At 43.0% G+C, this 15,773-nt stretch overlaps 1 protein-coding gene across 2 annotated transcripts in view; it reads right to left on the bottom strand.

Annotated features, from left to right (window-relative positions):
• RIMBP2 (RIMS binding protein 2) overlaps nt 1-13,241 on the bottom strand; it is a 155,059-nt gene extending 141,818 nt beyond the window's left edge. For both annotated transcript variants that reach the window (XM_060785618.2, XM_060785626.2), the window contains exon 1: nt 13,129-13,241. The gene's annotated coding sequence lies outside the window, so the exon portion shown is untranslated. The remainder of the gene's footprint in view (nt 1-13,128) is intronic.
• Nucleotides 13,242-15,773: the final 2,532 nt, after the last annotated feature.

Here is a 15,773-nt window from a genome sequence, read left to right as displayed (position 1 = left end):
CCCTCCAATGAAACCTTAGGGCTTCCCCAAGTATCCAGATCATTTCTTTTCTTCTGGGTGAATTATGCCATCGCTATCTATGTAAGGTATTCAAAGAACTGGGATCTTCCTTGGTTCTGCTGGACCTCTCATCAGCCTTCGATACCGTCGACCATGGTATCCTTCTGGGACGCTCGCAGGAATGGGCCTTGGGGGTACTGCTTTGCAGTGGCTCCAGTCCTTCCTTGAGGGCCGTTCCCAGAAGGTGTTGCTAGGGGACTCCTGCTCGACCCCACGGCCATTGTACTGTGGAGTCCCACAGGGTTCAGTACTGTCCCCTATGTTGTTTAACATATACATGAAGCCGTTGGGAGAGATCATCCGGAGTTTTGGGGTTCAGTGCCATCTGTATGCAGATGATGTTCAACTCTGTTACTCCTTTCCACCTGCTACTAAGGAGGCTGTTCAAGTCCTGAACCGGTGCTTGGCTGTAACGGACTGGATGAGGGCCAACTGTAACGGACTGGATGCTGTAACGGTGCTGTAACGGACTGGATGAGGGCCAACAGATTGAAACTAAATCCAGACAAGACAGAGGTAGTCCTGGTCAGTCGAAAGGCTGAACAGGGCATAGGGTTACAGCCTGTGCTTGATGGGGTTACACTCCCCCTGAAGGTGCAGGTTCGCAGCTTGGGAGTGATCCTGGACTCATCGCTGAGCCTGGAACCCCAGGTCTCAGCGGTGGTCAGGGGAGCTTTTGCACAATTAAAACATGTGCGCCAGCTGCGCCCGTACCTTGGGAAGTCTGACTTGGCCACGGTGGTCCATGCTCTGGTTACATCCCGTATAGACTACTGCAATGCTCTCTACATGGGGTTGCCTCTGAAGACTGCCCGGAAGCTGCAATTAGTCCAACGAGCGGCAGCCAGATTACTAACAGGAGCGGGGTATAGGGAGCATACTACTCCTCTGTTGCGCCAGCTCCACTGGCTGCCAATTAGCTTCTGAGCACAATTCAAAGTGCTGGTGTTGACCTATAAATCCCTAAACGACTCCAGCCCAGTTAACCTGTCCGAACGGATTCTCCCCTATGAACCATCAAGGTTGTTAAGATCTTCTGGAGGGGGCCTGCTCTCGGTCCCACCATCTTTGCAATCGCGTCTGGTGGGGACGAGGGACAGGGCCTTCTCGGTGGTGGCCCCTCGACTGGATCTCTCTCCCATTGGAGATTAGAACTGCCCCTTCCCTCCTGACCTTTAGAAAGTTGGTGAAAACCTGACTTTGGAATCTGGCATTTGATAAGTGAGGCAATGGCTTTTGACCACACGGACGGATGGGGATGAATAATGATTTTTATGCTAACGACTTGGCTTTATATAATTATATGATAGTACTTTAATGTATTTATATTAGTGTATTATTGATGTGATGTTTTTAAACTATTGTGTATGAACCCCCTTGTTGTAAACCGGCCTGAGTCCCTAAATAAATAAAGTTCTAAATAAATAAGTAAATAAATAAATAAAAAATTGTGATTTGCACAATTTATTAGTCACATCTCAGGAAGATATGGGTCAGTCTCTCAGAAAATTATGTAAGGGGTCACTGGAAAGATGTGATCTTCTTGCTAGACTGACACTCTTTTCCCTTTAAATGAAACTGTGTAGCTCTTGTGACGCCATTAACAGCTTGGATGAGGAATGTGGTTGGAAGGCTCCAGTAGAGCCCAGCAAGCTAAGCTCTGAAACAGCATCCATGGAAGGAGCTATTACTACTCAGCTACTGAACAAGTACAAGTGAGTAGGTTGCTATGAGTTTTGGGGGCTGTATGGCCCAAATGTTCCAGAAGCATTCTCTTCTAACGTAGGAGAGAATGCTTCTGGAACATTGCCTTATTTATTTATTTATTTATTTATTTATATTCTTCCCTTCTCACCTCACAGGGGACTCAATGTGGATTACAATGCACACATACATGGCAAACATTAAATGCCAAAGACATACAACACATATAGACAAACACAGAGGCCATTTAACATTCCAGCTTTCCGGCTTCATGAGGGTATGCTCGATTCCGGCCACAGGGGGAGCTGTCGCTTCACCGGCCACTTGTGATACCAAGTTCTTGATGGAGTACTTCCTCATTCTTATGCACACTGCTGGAAGTTTTTTTTTAGTGTTGTAAATTAGTTAAATTAGCTTCCCCGCATAAAGCGGTATCTAAATTTCCTACTTGACAGATGCAACTGTCTTTCAGGCTATATAGGTCAACAGCAAGCTAGACTATTAATGGTGAGGAACTCACTCTGACCTGGGTTGGCTTCGAAGTCATGACCTCTCAGTCAGTAGTGATTTAATGCAGCTGGCTACTAACTAACTGCGCCATACAGACCGGAAAACTCACAGCAATCCAGTGATTCTGGTCATGAAAGCCTTCAACAACACAAAAGCAAGTGAGTTCCTTGGAGCAGGCCAAGGAAGAGTTCTGTGGACCAGTGAAAAGAGATGTCTCAGCTGTACAAGTCATTCAGATTAGCTGAGAAGAGACTACATACTGCCCCCAGATATTGTTGGATTGCAACTCCTATAACCCTTTACCATTATTTGTGCTAGCAAGAGCGAATGAGAGTTGCAGTCCAGCCACATCTGAAGGGCCACAGCATCTCTGTGGGAAGGAAGCCCATGCCAAACATGCAAAGTAGCAGCCTAGCAGGTTGCAAGGCACTGAGCTCGCTCTTCTACACCTTGCTAATGCCTACCAACATCTGCCACACGATATTATTGCCCCACTCTGCCTAATGAATCCTGGTTACTACCAGTGATGAAAGTGACACATACGCCATAACAAATACTTTTATCAGCATCTGTTGCAAACACAGAACAATTCAGTTTGCATTTCAACTTAATACTCCCATTCACCATCAGCTGCAGGCAGTGATAAATGCCACAGTTGCCAAGTAACTAATGGGCTGTTACTGTAAAAGGTGGGGATAGATCTGTTGATGTTACATGCTTAATGACCGAAGACAGATAGGACGTTAGCCTACCAAGACTGTTTGTCCAAGTGACTTTTTCACTAATTTTCAATCTCACTGATTTTCTCTGAAAAGGTTTCTCCATAATAAGGCAACTGGAAAGGGAAAGCTGTCATCCTCCGCCTTTCTGACCCTGAAAAACAGACCACCCATTGCAATTACAACTTCTTTTTAGTTTACTGAGGCAGGAAGTTAAACATGGATGCTTGAGTAGCAACACATAAGTTTCCACATGTCTCAGATCAGAGCTCCCTGTGGAGAAGCTCTACACTTTATCTCAGAGCTTGGAAAGATTGCTTCTTGAGGCTACAACTCCCAGTATTCCCAGATCAGTACTGACCATGCTAACTGGAAGATTCTAGGAGTTGTGTCTCCAAGCTCTGGTTTTAGATGTCAGATGTTTAAGATTGCAAGGAATTATGTAAGTAGTAGTACAAACAAAAAGGGGGAGGGGAAAATACACTGAGTTTTTGTGGACATAAACCCACATCATTCAATGCAGCACTGAGTTGCATTAAGGGCTGAGTTTAAAAGCATATTCATATAATTATGGTAGTGAGACAGAATGTAATAAGATCCAGGAAGATGCAAATCATGAACCCTGGTCCTATATTTTCAAAGGGAAAAGGTAAAGTGGTACAGGTTTTTCAGATCTTTACAATAACACTATGCAACACAATTTTTTTCCTGGGTTATAAATGTCATTTCCGGATTGGTTCTATCATTAAGGTAAAGGTTTTCCCCTGACATTAAGTCCAGTCATGTCTGATTCTGGGGGTTGGTGCTCATCTCCATTTCTAAGCCAAAGAGCCAGCATTGTCTGTAGTCACCTCCAAGGTCATGTGGCCAGCATGACCGCATGGAGCACCGTTACCTTCCCACCAGAGTGGTACCTATTGATCTACTCACATTGGCATGTTTTCAAACTGCTAGGTTGACAGAAGCTAGGGCTGACAGCAGAAGCTCACACCGCTCCTCGGATTTGAACCTGTGATCTTTTGGTCAACAAGTTTAGCAGCCCAGCGGTTTAACCCACTGCGCCACCAGGGGCTCCTATCATTAAAACATGGGAAAAAGTTATTAAACTGCCAAAACTTTGTTTCTGCAGGAGGGACAACCTGAAGCAGATTTTGCTCTAGATTTCTAATGAATATCTCAGGAGCCCCCGGTGGTACAATGGGTTAAACTCTTGTGTCGGCAGGACTGAAGACCGACAGGTTGCAGATTCGAATCTGGGGGAAAGCGTGGATGAGCTCCCTCTATCAGCTCCAGATCCCCATGTGGAGACATGAGAGAAGGCTCCCACAAGGATGGTAAAACATCAAAGCATCTGGGCGTCCCCTGGGCAACATTCTTGCAAGCGGCCAATTCTCTCACACCAAAAGCGACTTGCAGTTTCTCAAGTCACTCCTGACACAAAAAATAAACTGAATGTCTTATGGAATCTCAACCATAGAATCATAGAATCTAAGAGTTGGAAGAGACCTCATGGGCCATCCAGTCCAACCCCCTGCCAAGAAGCAGGAATATGGCATTTAAATAACCCCCAACAGATGGCCATCCAGCCTCTGTTTAAAAGTTTCCAAAGAAGGAGCCTCCACCACACTCTGGGGCAGAGAGTTCCACTGCTGAACAGCTCTCAGTCAGGAAGTTCTTCCTCATGTTCAGATGGAATCTCCTCTCTTGTAGTTTGAAGCCATTGTTCCGCGTCCTAGTCTCCAAGGAAGCAGAAAACAAGCTTGCTCCCTCCTCCCTGTGGCTTCCTCTCACATATTTATACATGGCTATCATATCCCCTCTCAGCCTTCTCTTCTTCAGGCTAAACATGCCCAGCTCCTTAAGCCGTTCCTCATAGGGCTTGTTCTCCAGACCTTTTATCATTTTAGTCGCTCTCCTCTGGACACATTCCAGCTTGTCAATATCTCTCTTCAATTGTGGGGCCCAGAATTGGACACAATATTCCAGGTGTGGTCTAACCAAAGCGGAATAGCGGGGTAGCATTACTTCCTTAGATCTAGACACTATGCTCCTATTGATGCAGGCCAAAATCCCATTGGCTTTTTTTGCCGCCACATCACATTGTTGGCTCATGTTTAACTTGTTGTCCACAAGGACTCCAAGATCTTTTTCACACGTACTGCTCTCGAGCCAGGCATTGTCCCCCATTCTGTATCTTTGCATTTCGTCTTTCCTGCCAAAGTGGAGTATCTTGCATTTGTCACTGTTGAACTTCGTTTTGTTAATTTTGGCCCATCTCTCTAATCTGTCAAGATCGTTTTGAATCCTGCTCCTGTCCTCTGGAGTATTGGCTATCCCTCCCAATTTGGTGTCGTCTGCAAACTTGATGATCCTGCCTTCTAACCCTTCATCACAACCAATTCAACACAGTTTGTGGCAGCCACAGAAACAAAGTTTCTGAAGTATAACAATGACTTTCAATGTATGTAGCACACAATTAAACAGGAAATAACACTTTCAAACCAGGAACACAAAATGTTTCAAATTTTGCTACATAGTGTAATCAGTGTGGGTGATTTATTTACCAAAAGTAAATTTCCCAGAGTTCAAAACAATCAGCAACATTTTTGCCATCAGCAAATCCTCTTGTCACACAGAAGCATGCAACTCCACCACTGCAGGGGCTCTATGTCTATTTAGTCTGGTTCTCTTATTGTCTCTAGGGAACATCTGAAAACTACTGACAAGGCACAGTAAAAGGCTTGTGAAGTATCATATGCATGTCTGTCACCTGCTATTCCATTCCTCTTTGGAATAGAGGGAGCAAATTGCAGATAACAAAGGATTAAGGCCCTCCACTATGTGACACCTGCTAGACTTGAGCTCCAATGTTCCAAAATGGGCATTGGAGACAACAAAGGATGTTTTCAAAGTTTATGAAAGTTTCTTTTTTGGAGCATCACCTCCCAGAATCCCCCAGGCTAGTTGTTTTACCTCCCGTAATATCAGTGACAGTGTCTCGGCATTAGGGTTGTGAGCAGATCCCATTTCCTTCGGTACCTTTGGCACCTTTGACACCTTTGGGAGCACGTAACGGGAAGGCGGCCCCTAGCACAAAAACCCGCTCAACTCAAAAGCATGTGGGAGTTGATCACCAGCTTTCCCTCTGCTTTCGTGAGCACGTGGGGCTCCATACCTCCTTGCCTTGGAGAGTGCATGTGTGGCATGCAGGCCCAGCGTGCATGCTTGCCTGCAGCCGAGTGCCTCCTCTAGAGTAAGAAGGTCAGAACTTGCCTCCTTGCCTTGGAAAGAGAGAGAGGGAGTGGTGGGCAGGCTCAGAAAGTGCGCACAACTGCCTGCAGCTGAGCACCTCTCCTCTAGAGTAGAAACAGGTAAAAAGCCTCCTTAAAGCGCGCGTCTGTCTGCAGCTGAGAACCTCTCTTCTAGAGTAAAAAACCTTAAATGTCTAAAATGATGGGAAGGGGAGCCTGGGAAGCCCCCCCCCCCCATAATGGGCCAGAAGAAAACAGATCTTTCAGCACCCCAATTTTGGAAGGCTCCCAAAAAATGGATCAGGCCTTTTGCTACTCTGCTGCTGAGTACGTGTGTTCAGTGTAGAATACATCTCACCACATTCAAACAGTAAATGTGGCTCTTAATGAAGCATGCCGCATTATCACAGGATGTCTACACCCCACACCTCTGAAGAAATTATACTGTTTAGCCGGGACTGCACCACTTGACATCTGTTGGGAAATAGCAGCCAGTAATGAAAGAACCAAGGCATTGACATCTCCGGCCCATCCTCTGTTCGGATATCAGCCAGCACGCCAATGCCTTCAATAAAAAAAATAACTTCCTAAGATCTACAGAGATATTCACAGGAACACCTCAGCAAGCGGGAGTCCAAAAGTGGCAGGTTAAACTCCAGAACCTCAAGCAGTGACTGATACCAGATGAGAGACTCCCTCCTGGACACACAGAAGACTGGGCAACTTGGAAACAGCTGAACAGGCCGTGAACTGGCACCATGAGATGCAGAGCTAACCTTAAGAAATGAAGCTACAAAGTGGAGTCCATGACATGTAAGTGTGGAGAAGAGCAAACCACAGAGCACACTACAATGCGGTCTGAGCCCCACCACATGCACCTCCTTACAGCGACACCAGAGGCAGTCCAAGTGGACAGCTTCTGGTCAAAGGAAATTTAGCATAATGCCAAGTTTTTAACTTTGTTTGTGGTTTTTCTATACATTATAACTGTATTCTCAATTCACTTCTGACACGATAAATAAATAAATAACTTTCCAAAAATAATATTCTGGATTAGCCATGGTAGTGATACAAAAATGCTAATTTCAGAAGCAATATGCCTCCAAATGCTCATAGCCTTCATCTCCATGATGTATCTGGCTGGTCGTGATCAGAACAGGAATGTTGGAGTAGATAGTTATTTGGTCTGCATGTTCAATGACAGAGAACTTGTAAAAGAAAGGGATCTTTTCCTCCTGTTGTATATAGGAGTTTCGCAATGGGGTAAAGGACTAGTAATCTAAACAATTGTCATCTGTGTGAATGCAACTAGCAGACACCAATGGAACAGAATATTATTGAGAGACAACAAAAAAAAATGTAACAGTGTATATCTGACACTGTCATTACAAAGCCCTTCTGAGACTGTTGACAGAAAAGAGCTTTTGCTACTACCAAAACAGAGGAAGGTCAACCCACATGGAAAACTTGAGAAGACTTGTTTCTCAGGTCTCCTTTCACTGAGATTAAATTATTCAGGTTATCTTATGCTGGATACTGTCTGGTTAAGAATGGAATGGCTACATGCATGCCCATGCCACAGATTAGAATCATGTTTATTATAATGTATTACTACTAGTAAAGAATAAATGTCAATTGAAACAGAAGTAAGATAAATCAATACTGACAGTAGTGGCAGCCATACTGTTATGACTCGCATTTACAAGGCTCCTTAGTACCTCTGGGATCACAATCCAATCTGACCAAAAGAGAGGGATGGGTGCAATACTAAATTAGGAGGACAGAGACAGGTCTGTCACTTACCAAAGCAGTTACAATGCTACCCTCTGCCAAAGGGGGTGGAGAATTCTACCCCATCTCACATTCTTTTTCTCCTTCATATCACTATCTTTTTAATCTCCTATCCAGTGGTTCTCAACCTTTGGTCTTCTACGTGTTTTGAACTTCAGCTCCCACACTTCCTAGCAACTGGTAAACTGACTGGGATTTTTTGAAGTTGAAAACACCTGGATGTTGTAGATCAACCAGAGGCTGATGGTTTAACTGATGATTTATTATTTAGAGAGGATTGTGGGCTTTCCTGTGGCACAAAGCAATGGTGCCTCAAATCTGGGAAATTCAGGTTTGGGAAATGATGGTTCTCTGTTTGAGAAAACTGGTTCAGAAACTGCAGGGCCTCAGGGCCAGTCAGAGGAGCCAGAAGGAGCAACAGCAGATAAGGAATCAAGTGAAGAGACGAGTAATAAGGAAAGTTTCCAGGAGAAACCATATATAGCTACAGAGATTAACAAATGTCTTCATTTACAAATCAGAGCTGAAAATAGATTGCTTCAGTCAGAAAGATTACATGGGAAAGTTGTGGAGAAAATGTAAGGGAGACATAATGCTTTCATGGGTGTCTATTAAACAACAAGTTGTTTACCTTAAGGGCGGTTCAGGCAACGCTGCATTAGAGTGAGAAGCTAAACCTGAGTTCTCTTGTTCCTGGTTCAAGTCAAGCCTTGGTTTTGGATTTAATATATCCTGGAAGTTTTCTATATTCCTGTTCATGTAATCCTGCTCAAGTTTTTACTTGTTATACCTTCTTGCTTATGGATTTATACAGTACCTGTGATTTCTGGCTGTTCCTGGACTTCATAACCTCTGGAACTTTATGAGACATTTGGATTATTGTTTGGTTATCACCTATTGCTAAACCTTTTTGGATTATATACATTTCTATTCCTGCTTTTTTATATGTTTTTATGTGTTTTACAATCAACTGTTTGCTTATATTCCTGGACTCTTGTGTGGTGCAGTGGACATAGATGTTTCCAGGCCTGGAGTGCAACACTGGAGGACCAAAGGTTGAGAACCACTGTCCCAACTTTCTCCGGAATTAAGGAATTAAGTATTTTCTAAACAAAATACTGTAGTGATTAATAACCCATTAAATCACTAGCCAGCCTCACATTTTGATGCCTCAAATGTTAGATCTATTTCTGGGTATATTTGACCTGCTGATTCCAAAAATGGCATCAGTTTTCCTCTATTCACTTGAGTTTTTGAGATACAGAACATATGGCATCTACCTTTCATCAGCTCACCCACAGAAAACCATGGGAACCATATCTATGAAACTAGATCTGATGCACTCTATTCAATACAATTTTCTTTTGGAAAATGGCATTTATAAGCTTTTGGAAAAGCACATTTTGAAGATCATAACTTTTAGAAAAGCATGACCTTTCAGAGAAGAGCCAAAAATACTTCAGAATAGAATCTTTTCTTGTGGTATACAAAGAGATACAATTATGCAAGGCAATGGTTTCAGTTGTTATTATTATTGTTGTTACCATCATCATCATCATCATTATGCAAAAGGCCACCCTACTTGGATCTGCACACATTATTTGCCAATACATCACACAGTCCTAGACAATTGGGAAGTGTCCAGCGTGTGATCCAATACAACAGCCAGCATAGTGACCTTGTTTGCTGTCCTGTGTACTAATCTTGTTGTGTTTCAAATAATAATAATAATAATAATAATAATAATAATAATAATAATAATAATACACTTTATTTATGTTCAGCCCTTCTTCCCTAAGGGACTCAGAACTGATTACAGCATTTACACCAGACATAGACAAACATTCAATGCCTTACAATCAAACGCAGCGATGCACACACAGACAAGGCAAAGGTTTCTCCTTTCATTACCGGCTTCTGGTGGTGCTCATATGAGAAGCAAGGACTCAGCAGCACAGCAGTCCTCATTTATCACTGACAAGTGGCACATTTTAAGGTTATTCAGCATGGCTACCCTTATTCACAAAGCACAAGATGTATTCACTTCTGGAAAACTGAGCATGCAAAATTTCAGATAAGTCAACTTGTTCATTTAGGAGACTTGAGGGGCACAATAATTTTCCCCAACATAGTCATATTCTTTTCTACAAACACCAAGCCAAAAGTATTATTTGCCAAGCTTCTTTCAAAAGGAAATAGCAGAAGCAGAAATAGCACTTTGGGCAGAAAAAAATGCTATAGTTGATAGAAAAAGGAAGGAGCTATTCCTATTGAGCAGATCACAGAGCTGCATCTGGAGCTCGGAAAACTGCTGATTCCGATTTCAAGCCTGGCTTATTTAATATGCATTCATTCAGCTTTATTTTCTCCTTGGCAAAGAGCCAACAAAGGAAAAGATGAGTGTTCAGCATGTAGCTTGTAGCCCATAAAGCAGGATCAAGGATGGGTGAATATGTCCAATTTGCTTGTTTCTGTGCAATTTTATTTGAAGTTCAGGCTCTTCCCACTCCATTCATGAATTCATAAACCCATTTGCAAAATTTCGATAAAATCTTTAAAACAAAGGAAGCAAGCTTTTTGGACGAAGCAAAGTTCAACCAGCACAGCTGCATGGAGAGGACTATGTTGTCCTTCTCTGCCTTACAAGCATAAAAGATGAGAAATCTCAAAGTCTGGATGATTCTCTCTGATTGGACAAATCTGTTGGTTTTACTTTCTTCTATTGGTGGATTTCTGTCCTGTTTCTGGAGTAGTTTGATCCTTTGAACAAATTCTTTTGAAAATATAAATTTTTCTACTATTGACAAGTAGACATTGCATTACACATTTAACAACGAATTATGAAATCATAGAATCTAGTCCAATTGCATTCTGCCATACAGGAATACCCTAAAGCACTCCTGAAAGATGCCCATTAAACACCTGGTTAAAAAATTCCAAAGAAGGTGAGCCCACTCCACTTCAAGGTAGTCTATTCCGCGGTCAAGCCAATCTTGCGATAAATAATTATTATTATTTTCTATATCTCAGGTGGAATTTCTTTTCTGAAAATGTAAATTTACTGGTTCTTGTTTTAATTTCTGGAGTTGCAGAAAACAAGCTGGCATCCATCTACATCAGTTGTTCTCAACCTTCCTAATGCTGTGACCACTTAATACAGTTCATCATGTTGTGGTGATCCCCAACGATAAAATTATTTTCGTTGCTACTTCATAATTATTTTCGTTGCTACTGCCTACCCTTTACCCCTCAGTCCAAAAGACCCCCATTTCCTATTCCCCAGCCCAACAGCCTTTGTTCCCCCATCCTTCAGTCCTACAGAATGCTGGACCACAGCCTAAGGACAGGAAGAGAGATCAGATAGAGGATATGGGGAGCTCCAGTGGTCGGGGGGGGGGGGGGGGGGCTCTATAGAGACAATATTGGGGAAAGGGAGATGTGGGAAAATGAGATCAAATGTTTTAATTTGGCCTAGGGAATGTGAGAGAGAATTGGTAGTTCCAAAACAACTTCCAAAACAGTCTCCTGACATAGTGAATTTAGGTAACCAGGATGGCGGTCCCTCTGGGTTAAGGATGGTGCTGTTGAACAGCAGGTCTGTGAATGAGAAAACTGTAATCATCCAGGACTTGATTCTGGATGAGGACGCAGATATGTATGTCAAGATAAGGGCCAGGCTTCATCAAAGCAGGTTAACCACTAGCTGCAAGGTTGGCAGTTCGAAGCCCGGGTTGGGGATGAGTGCCCGACCTTCAGCCCAGCTCACTGCCCAGCTAGCAGATTGAAAACAGCTATGAGTAGATAAACAGGTACCACTTAAGCAGGAAGGTATTTTAATGGCAACATATGGAAATGCCAGAAAATGCTAGCAAGCCAATCTAAAAAAAAGGAGGAAGTCTGTGAACAGGGCTCTTCAACATGGAGGATGGAGTGACAGCAACCCCCCCCCCCCGCCCCCCGCTTCGTGGCTGGAATTGAGCACAACCTCCAAGATGCCAAAGATGGGAAAAGCCTATATACCTCAATCTCAGTGTTTCTCAACCTGGAGGTCGGGACCCCTGGGGGGGGGGTTGTGAGGGGGTGTCAGGGGGCCACCAAAGACCATCAGAGAAAACAGTATTTTCTGTTGGTCATAGGAGTTCTGTGTGGGAAGTTTGGCCCAATTCTACTGTTGGTGGGGTTCAGAATGCTCTTTGATTGGAGGTGAACTATAAATCCCAGCAACTACAACTCCCAAATGGCAATTCTTTTTCCCCAAACTCCACCAGTGTTTGCATTTGGGCATACTGAGTATTCGTGCCAAGTTTGGTCCAGATCCAACATTGTTTGAGTCCACAGTGTTCTCTGGTTGTAGGTAAAGTACAACTCCAAAACTCAAGGTCAATGCCCACCAAACCCTTCCAGTATTTTCTGTTAGTCATGGGGGTTCTGTGTGCCAAGTTTGGTTCAATTCCATCATTGGTGGAGTTCAGAATGTTTTTTGATTGTAGGTGAACTCTAAATCCCAGCAACTACAACTCCCAAATGATAAAATCAATCACCTGCCCCCCCCCCCCACCCCCCATCAGTATTCAAATGTGGGCGTATTGGGTATGTGTCGAATTTGGTCCAGTGAATGAAAATACATCCTACATATCAGATATTTACATTAAGATTCATATCAGTAGCAACATTAGAGTTATGAAGTAGCAACAAAAATAATGTTATGGTTGGGAGTCACCACAACATGAAGAACTATATTAAGGGGTTGCGGCATTAGGAAGGTTGAGAAACACTGCTCTATCTGTACTGTTGTCTGTCTTGTCTGTGTATAACAGCACTGAATGTTTGCTGTATATGTGTTCTGTGATCCGCCCTGAGTCCCCTCCGGGGTGAGAAGGGAGGAATATAAATATTGTAAACAAATAAATAAATACTCAACTGAAACTTTAAGTTACTGCAACGCTACAAATGTCAGGAACGAAGTAAAACGTCATGGCAGGGTGCATGATTATTATTTAAGGAAGAATGCTTTCACATAGCTTTAAAATTTGATTTTTCTCCAAGCAAGGCAAGGAAATTTGAAAAAATAATATTTAAAACTGTTGACTTACCAAACAGTTCCAGTGATGATTTTCTTGTCTTAGAAAGGTGACATCAGATCGAAAAGACTGGATTTGTTCCTCTAATAAACAGATGTATCCAAATATTTTCTGCAGCACTGCATGTTATACATCTGATAGTTCATTTGTAAACTGTGAGGGGGAGAAAAAGAAACAGTTTTCAGAATTCAACTTTTTAATGTAATTAGCTGTGCATTCTGGGTTTTTTTTCAGGATGTTTCAATGCACAACATGCACAATAGCATAGTTTCTATAATGCTTTTAACTGTCACATCTATACACATAATAAAAGTGAAAATGTGTATGTGTGTGTGGCTGGGATGTCCACTTACATAGACAGGCTCCCACTTCCACAAATAGCTATAGCTCCCACCACTCAGGAGACACCAAAGGCCACTAGATTTTATGTATTTCCTCCACCACAGACATCCCATTGTTTCTGACTCTCTCTATTGGTGTGGAATTTGCATGACCACACCCACTGCCTCTTCCTTAACCCTTTCCTATTCTTTACACAGCAAAGCGAGGAATTGATCAGCAGCTGAACATACTAGAGAGGTTTGGGGAGAATTCACCATGATTTATATGAGTTGTAGGTACTGGCATGTATAGTTTACCTGCAATCTAAGAGCACTCTGAACCCCACCAAAGATGGACCTGGAACTAACTTGGGACACAGAACCCCCATGACCAACAGAAAATACTGGAAGTATTTGGAGGGATTTAGAGGAGTCGTAGTTTACCTACATCCAGAGCTCACTATGAACCCAAACAATGATGGATCTGGACCAAACATGGCATGCATACCTGATATGCCCAAATTTGAATACTAGTGGGTATGGAGGGGAATTGGCTTGGACACTTTGGAATTGGAAGTACTGGGATTTATAGTTCACCTGCAATTAAGGAGCCCCATGAACTCCACCAAAGATGGAATTGGACCAAATTTGGCACACAGAGCCCACATGACCAGCAAAAACTACTGGAATTCTTTGGGGAAAATCCACCTTGGTTTGAGGGAGTTGTAGTTCACTTACATCCAGAGAGAACTGTGAACCCAAACACCAATAAATCTGGACTAAACTTGGCACACATACCTGATATGGTGAGATGTGATTACTGGAGGGGTTTGGGGAGAACTGGCCTTCCTTTCTGGAAGTTGTAGTTCACCCACAACCAGAGAAACTGTGACCTTCAACGATGATGGACCTGGTGCAAACTAGGCACACAGAATTCCCATGGCCAACTGAAGCTACTGAAGAGGTTTGAGAGGACTGATTCACCATAGTGGGAGTTGTAGTTTACCCTACAGCCAGAGAGCATACTGAATCCCACCGATGATGCATCTATAGAAAACTTGCCTAATATAACAAATTTTAAGTACTGATGGAGTTTTTCGGGATTAACCTGGCATGATGTGAGCTGTAGTTCACCCACAACCTTATGTATTTTGTACAATTAAAAATTGACCTTTTCAAATAACCCCAGGCAACGCTGGGTACCCAATCTAGTGTTTACATAAATAAAGGGTGTCTCAAAAAGGTTCAAATAAGAAAGGGAATCTCAACTTGTGCTAGGGAGAGGTTTCAGGTGGTCCAAGACATCCAGTACTGGAATACCATTCCTCAGAAAGCAGTACAGTTTCCTTCATCTGAAGATAGTCGTCTTTCAAGGATGCACTGGCACCAGATTTCCTCATCACCAGGGTTTGGACTGGGTTGGATGGCTAGACTTCCCCAATTGAAAGTTCTATTGAATATGCCCACTATTCAAATGCTATACAGAGGGGATATGATAGCCATGTATAAATATGTGAGAGGAAGCCACAGGGAGGAGGGAGCAAGCTTGTTTTCTGCTTCCCTGGAGACTAGGACGCGGAACAATGGCTTCAAACTACAAGAGAGGAGATTCCATCTGAACATGAGGAAGAACTTCCTGACTGTGAGAACTGTTCAGCAGTGGAACTCTCTGCCCCAGAGCGTGGTGGAGGCTCCTTCTTTGGAAGCTTTTAAACAGAAGCTGGATGGCCATCTGTCAGGGGTGATTTGAATGCAATATTCCTGCTTCTTGGCAGGGGGTTGGACTGGATGGCCCATGAGGTCTCTTCCAACTCTTTGATTCTATGATTGATTCTATGATTCTATGATCAGGCCAATCTGTACCGGAATCTGAAAAGCTCAAATTACAAAAGCATTCGTAGCAACGGGTCACCTGGGGCACAAGTCTCAAAGCCCCAGGCCAAGCAAACCCAAGCAATCCAGGTCACTGTCTTGGTATTTAGGAAACCTTGTAATCATCTGCCCTAAAAACAAACCAACTCCAACAAAACACTTCAGCTGTCAAAGTTTCTTAGCTTTTCAGATGTGAAACAGCCAGCTTTGCTATCACGTTTCATTTCTCATAGTGTCATTCACCTGAAGCAACTTTGTGCACATTTGCTGCTCTTATATGTAGAGTGTCCATAAAGTCACTTTACCATCTAAACCAGGGGTCCTCAAACTTTTTAAACAGAGGGCCAGATCAGAGTCCTTCAAACTGTTGGAGGGTCAGATTATAATTTGGGGAAAAAAACATGAATGAATTCCTATGCACACTGCACATATCTTATTTGTAGTGCAAAAAAACACTTAAAAACA

The sequence above is a fragment of the Anolis sagrei genome, chromosome X (assembly GCF_037176765.1).
Source record: "Anolis sagrei isolate rAnoSag1 chromosome X, rAnoSag1.mat, whole genome shotgun sequence".
Classification (NCBI taxonomy): Eukaryota; Metazoa; Chordata; class Lepidosauria; order Squamata; family Dactyloidae; genus Anolis; species Anolis sagrei.
The sequence above is the reverse complement of the archived record's forward strand: the minus strand, read 5'-3'. Positions and strand labels throughout refer to the sequence as shown.